The sequence below is a fragment of the Echinops telfairi genome, unplaced genomic scaffold (assembly GCF_000313985.2).
Source record: "Echinops telfairi isolate 266 unplaced genomic scaffold, ASM31398v2 ScPeMD7_6;HRSCAF=24_0, whole genome shotgun sequence".
Taxonomy (NCBI): Eukaryota; Metazoa; Chordata; class Mammalia; order Afrosoricida; family Tenrecidae; genus Echinops; species Echinops telfairi.
The window spans coordinates 13,365,092-13,371,443 of NW_022103902.1; the positions used below are offsets into that span (position 1 = coordinate 13,365,092).

Consider the following 6,352-nt stretch of genomic DNA (forward strand, 5'->3'; position numbering starts at 1 on the left):
GAGGGTTGGTGGTTCAAATCCAGCAGCTACTCTTGGGGAGGAAGATGGGGCTGAGATTGACTGTCAGAAACGCTGTAAGGGCCTCTGTGAGTTGGAAGCAACTTGAGGGCAGAGGGCAGTGGGTTAGGGAGGCTTTCTGTTTACTGGGTACGTCATTGTCATTTTGGATTTTAAGGTATCATTCTAATGCATCTTATAAACCATTTCTTCTCTTCATTTCCTTAATTTTATGGAAATGAATTCAAAATGTAAACAAATGGCTGTCATTTTGATGATGGCTCTAATGATCCTGTAAGACCAAATAGGAAGAACTGGCCCATAGGATTTCCCAGGCAGACTCCTATATCTTTTTTCCCACGGAATGGCTTCTGCATTTGAACCATTGACCTTTTAGTTAGCAGGACACGTACCCACTACTCTATGGTGGGTCTTGAGGTAAAATACTGCAGTTTCATAGGAATTTCAAAATACTGCTCCTGTAAAGGTTTGATTGCCCTCCATTTTGTGGTCTCATTTTAGATTGTGTTGTAAGTCTTAGCCTCAGTGCTTGTAATTAAGGTCCCATTTTGAAGGGAGTTGTCCATTATGCTAATGGGCAGGATTTAGGGTAGGAAGTGTGTGAGTCACTGCCGTACGAGTTACCAGCCTTACCTCTGTTGCCCACCTGTCCGCCGTATTCAAGTCACACCCTTGTACTTACTGCCCTGCTCAGAAGAGGAAGTTCCTGGAGGGTATGGTCTACAGACAATATATATTTGAATGTTCTGGCAAAATTTCATCACTTGTTCTGCACTCTGCATCTGGTTTGTCCTTATGTGATCTCTAGTTCTCCAACCAGCAATCTATCATCTGACCTGATTCACCAGTCTTTATAGCACTGGTTCTCAACTTTCCTAATGCCACGACCCTATAATACAGTTCCTCATGTTGTTGTGACCCCCAAGCATAAAATTATTTTCATTGCTACTTCATAACTATAATTTTGCCACTGTTATGAATCATAATGCCAGTATCTGATATGCAGGATGTATTTTCATTGTTACAAATTAAACATAATTAAATATAATTAATGCATAGTGATTCATCACAAAACAATATGTAATTATATTTTGTGAAATATTTATGTGTTTTCCGCTGGTCTTCGGCGACCCCTGTAAAAGGGTCATTTGACCACCAAAGGGGTCGAGACCCAAAGGTTGAGAACCACTGCTCTTTAGCCTGGTGAGTTAGAAGCATGTCAGTCAGTCTTACCAACTTGGGCTTATCAAGCCCTGGTACCTGTGTGAGTCAGGGAAAGCTTCCAGCCTGATACCTGACCCATGAACTTGGGAGCATTTTCTTGAAGGTTTATGTGTTTTATGAGACATTACAGTGAAGTACAGACCCCCCCCCCAAAAAAAAAAGAAGGACGGGTACAGAGGGGAGGAGGGGGAGCTGATTTAGAGATAATGGTGTGGTGTAGCAATTGTGAGAAAAGGAATCCCCTCCTCGGAATCAGCTCTGTGCTGATCATTATGAAAGATTATTCATTCAAGCTGTGATACCCAAAATGATAGGGTTAGCAAGAAATTAGTGGAATAGGGTTAGTGGAAATTGTGTAATTAAAATAATAATTAAATCTTTATCTTGTGTTATCACTCTGATGTGAGGGTGGGATGTGGAGTTCTGTTAATTTCCAAAAATTGAAACATGTTTTAAAATTTTCTGTAGTGGATCTGGACTTACAGTAAGAAGGCTGTTCACCTCATCAATGGAATTCCTGTCGGAGTTACACAAACCAGGAAGCTTCCATGTATTACAACTCACTTAATGCTAAAGAGAATAAGCTAGAGGAGGGCTTCACCTTTAGGAAAGAAAGCATGCAAGACACTTTTATCTTACTGAACAAAGAGGATTGTGAAAATATTATTTACAAAACTGTCACTGAATATATTCAATAGGCTCCACTAGTCACTAGCGTATGGAGATTGATTTTCTTATTTCTGAATACTTTCTGGGAGGCACCTGTTGTTGCCCCAGCTCACTGCCATCATGTGGATTCTGACTCAGAACTGCCCCTGTTGGGAGTAGAAAGCAAGCCTCCGCATTCTCCTGAGGCACGGCCGCTGGTGGTTTTTCGCTGCTGACCTAGTGGGGAGCAGCACAATGCCTAACTATGCCACCAGAGCTCAAAGTAAAGGTCAGCATTGCTCATTTACCCCTTAATAGAGCTTGAACTGAAATACTTTGACAAGGGAGAGGGGAGTTTCATCATTTTCAAAAGCGATCGGTCTAGTGTGCTAACCCACCACAATTAACCCCAATGTCACCATCATGTATTAGTCAAGGGTAGCCAGTTTGTCCATGTAAGCATACTGTGTTAATTAACTTGAGTGGAGCCATTATGTATTGACCTGTGTGGCCACTTTATAACTATTATAATTCCCTCTGTAACTGCTGACCCATTGCCACTTATTTTTGAAATTGCTGATGTTGTTTGTAAATCCCCGTTTTATTTTAAAATAATTTTATGGAAAATCCCTCATTTTTCCATATATGACACTACCTACTCTTGTGCCTTCTTTATTCCACAATTTAAAAACTCCCCTCTTAAGCACTCAGGGTCAAGGGAGAATTAGGCTGTAGCCACCCCTTGCACCACCTAATAAAGGCTTATTAGCTTCAATTAGAGTTATGTGCGGGTTAATTAATCTTACTCGGGTACAACATGAAATCACATCATCTCAGATGCCCTTGAAGCAAGGGGTTGTATAACTTGGACAGGAAAGCAACTGTCTTATTTTAAAAGTGCTGACTTCTGTTCCGGAGACCAAATTACAGTGAGTTACAGTTGACAATGGTTTTTATTTTTCATGGAAAACTCCAAGCAAGCAGGAGAAAGATGAAGTTGTATGCTCCTCTACAGACTGATCGTCTTCGCAACTCAAGGATCCCTTCGACTCTGTCATAAAGGAGCACGGTGAGTCGCACTTGACTCAGTGTGTTAGTGGTGCTCCCCGGCTAACCACAGGGTAGGCAGCCTGAAATAGCCCATTTGTGCCACAGAAGAAAGGCCTGACAATCTGCTAGGGTAAAGAATGCGGCCGAGAAAACCTTACGTAGCAGTTGTCCGTGACAAGGATGGGGTCACCCAGCGTCAGAGTGGACGCCGGTGGCTTTTGTTTTACAGCATCTTTCAGTCATGCATCAGACCTCCCTGGAGAGTGGCAGGACAGGACGTGGGGGCTACGTTTTCTATCACATGTGTTAAGAAAGAGATTCTTCATTGGCATAGAAGTTAGACGGGTGATTTCTCAATCCCTTCCTATCCTTAGGTTCTCAGCACTTCGGACCCAAAATGAACGAACTGAGTTTTCTCCCCTCTTCTGTTTTGGATGACCTTCGATGAGTTACAAGAAGAACCTGCAGTCCCGACTTGGCACCAATTCTGTCCTGGCTCTAGAACGGAACTGTCCTGGGATGTGCCTGATCCTGAGGGGGCCAGACTGGCTGCTGGTTAGAGTTTGGGAACACAGGATCGAAATCCTTAGCTACACCTTGTTGCCATCAGTCTGTATGAAAGAGGGGACCCTCCGGGTAGAATTACTGTCTGTAACTCAGGATGTGCTGTGTGGGATCTCGGTCACTGTTCAGGTGGACTAGACTAATATTTATTAGACTTATAAATAAATTAGACTAATAGCACTTCGGGGAATCCTATTGCTATACATTTGACAAAATGTAGCCTTGATGCCTTCCTCTTCACTTCAGCCCTTATTTCCCCATGAACTCATCTTTACAGTGGGAAGAAGCAGCAGGCAAAAATCTAACTCAATGGAAAGAATGGGTGTAGTTCCCCCTTCCCAAAGCCTAGAGCACTGTGTCTGACACTTGACCGATGTGTCTGTCCCTTTAAGAGAGCCCTGGTGGTGGAAAGTGTAAATGAAAGGGCAGCAGTTTGAAACCCCCAGCTGCTCCTCAAGAGACAGGACACTTTCTACTCCAATGAAGAGTCTCGGAAACCCACAGGGTAGCTCTAGTCTGTCGTATGGAGTTGGAGTCAAGTGAATGGGAGTGAGTCTAGTTGATGTTTGGCATGAAAACAAAATGCTCACAGATCTCAGTGCTGGTATTTTCCTCTACTTTCCTGTTATTTAAATCTGTACAAACGATCGAAGCATATAGCCTTTGCTTGCAGATTTTATATGAACAGCGAAGTACAAAGCCTAAATACAATTTAAGTCACATGAGTTTAATGTGAAGGTAACGAGCTGTTGAACTGCACTAAATCCCCTAGCATAAGCATGTCTAATAATGAATAAGCATAAATACATTTCAACTAGATACGATGGGAAGAGACTGCCAAATAAACCATAGTAACAAGCACTTTGCCCTGCAGAAATTCTGCTCTCACCAGCTGGTTCGGTTGCCTCAAGCACTATGGTGTCATAGTGCCAAGAGAACAAACCTGCTGATGTTGTCAGAACTGCATTTTGTCCCACTAGGATCTATCAACCCATGTTCCTAACAATCCCATGCGGATGTGGCTTGGGGCAAGCTGCCCTCTCCCACTGGTCTCTAATCCCTGGAAAGGTTTAAAAAAACATCAGCATTTTATTTTATCCCTGAAGCTTTGAAAGAACTCACCACTAAGCCTGAGCTGGACCCTTTTTTCAGGGCACTTTCCCCCTACGTTTTGTATTTCTTGATCTGCTCTTGATTCGTTGCCAATTTAAAAAAAAATCTATTCATCCATTTGAATCTTATTTGCATTAGAATGTATGACTCATTTTCTCATAATTCTTTTTAATTTCCTCTGGTAGTACAGGTCTATTTTATTTCTCATTCTTGGGGTTGTGTATGAATGGTCTCTTTGTATTTCTTAAAAAATAAGTTAGCAATCTGCTTATAATTTATCCAGGTTTCTCTGGGTTTTTTTTCTTTTAAGGTTTATGTTCACTTTCCATCTTCCTGACGTGCATTTATTCTCCACCCTGTTTGTTAATAAGCCTGCTTATGGCTAATAAAATGATTCCTTGGATAGAAACATCTTTGGTCTGTCCCCAGAGGTCTTGAAGTACAGCGGTGCCCTGACCAGGATCAGCATCGGCTCAAAGGCAATGGGTTTGACTTCGTCTCTTTTGAGCCAAGAGCCATGTAATGGAGGGTTTGTCAGTGCCGTGTTTCTCATTTGCAGGCATAATGTGTAGAGAAGGACATCTGTCCTCACTATTTTGGAGCATTTATGGATGTGTCCTTTATGAGAGTTTTTACATATGTTTCACGGTCCTTTCAGCAGAAGGTATACTCTGTTACCTCAAAAGTTATTATTGCAAGGTTTCTGTCACTTTTTTATATTCTTCCCACGTTACTCTTCTATTCACCGTTGTGTGTTTGGGTGTAGAACGTTTTGTGCAGCTTACATTGTAATGTGATATGTACAGCAAAACCCCCATTGTCAAGTCAATTGTGGCTCAGAGTGACCTTTATAGGATAGCGTGGAACTGTTCTTGAGGGCTTCCAAGCTTGTCAGTGTTTAGTAGAAAGCTTTATTGTTCTCTCCTGGAGCCCCTCGTGGTTTCGAACTGCTGACCTTGCACTTAGCAACCCAACTTACAACCCACTGCACCACCAGGGCTGTGTCAAATATAGATGTGGTTTCTAAGGCTGGTAATTTAGTACAGAGGCGGACTGATTCTTCTTCATCCTGAGGAGCAACTGGTGGTTTGAACAGCTGATCTTTTGATTAGTAGCCAGCAGTTTTTGAATATTTTTGTATGTTTTATACATAAGTATTCACATACTTTGGACTCCTCTCCGCAGCCCCCCACCCCCCACCCCCAACCGCCCCATGAATTCTGGGAGGGCAGGTGGGACTGGGCTCCATCTGGCATTGAAAACATTGTCCTGCATGGGAATTCTCAGACATGGATAATCAAAGGAGCTTCAGGTGGGGGTGGATATAAAACGGTAATCCCCAGGCTCCTCCCCAGTCCTACCAATCATTCTCTGAGAGGGCCACCAACATCGGTGAGATGGAGGCTCCGATGAATGCGTCTACGGAGCCTTCCAGCAGTACTTCCCAGACGTGTGTGTCTGGGAGATGGCGGTACAGTCTCGTCTCCACCAGCACCCTCATTCAGTGCTTCGGTTCTTCGTCAGTCTTCCTTTTTGATTGCTTCGCTTTCCTGTGGAGATGAGGCAGTGAAACATACCCTGACTTGGGTCAGATGCACCTTAGTCATCGAGGGGAAATTTGCTTGTAATCTTTTTATCTGCTCCTATTGCAGTAGGTTTTCCCATGTGAAATGCCATTTGAATCCTTCACTGCTGCTTCCATGGGCCTTGATTGTAGCTTCAAGTAAAATGAAAT

At 42.9% G+C, this 6,352-nt stretch overlaps 1 long non-coding RNA gene across 1 annotated transcript; it reads left to right on the forward strand.

Annotated features, from left to right (window-relative positions):
• Nucleotides 1-1,149: 1,149 nt before the first annotated feature.
• Nucleotides 1,150-3,684, forward strand: LOC123521239. Its single transcript, XR_006679712.1, has 2 exons — nucleotides 1,150-2,959; nucleotides 3,315-3,684. It is a non-coding gene; the product is annotated as an uncharacterized LOC123521239 (long non-coding RNA).
• Nucleotides 3,685-6,352: the final 2,668 nt, after the last annotated feature.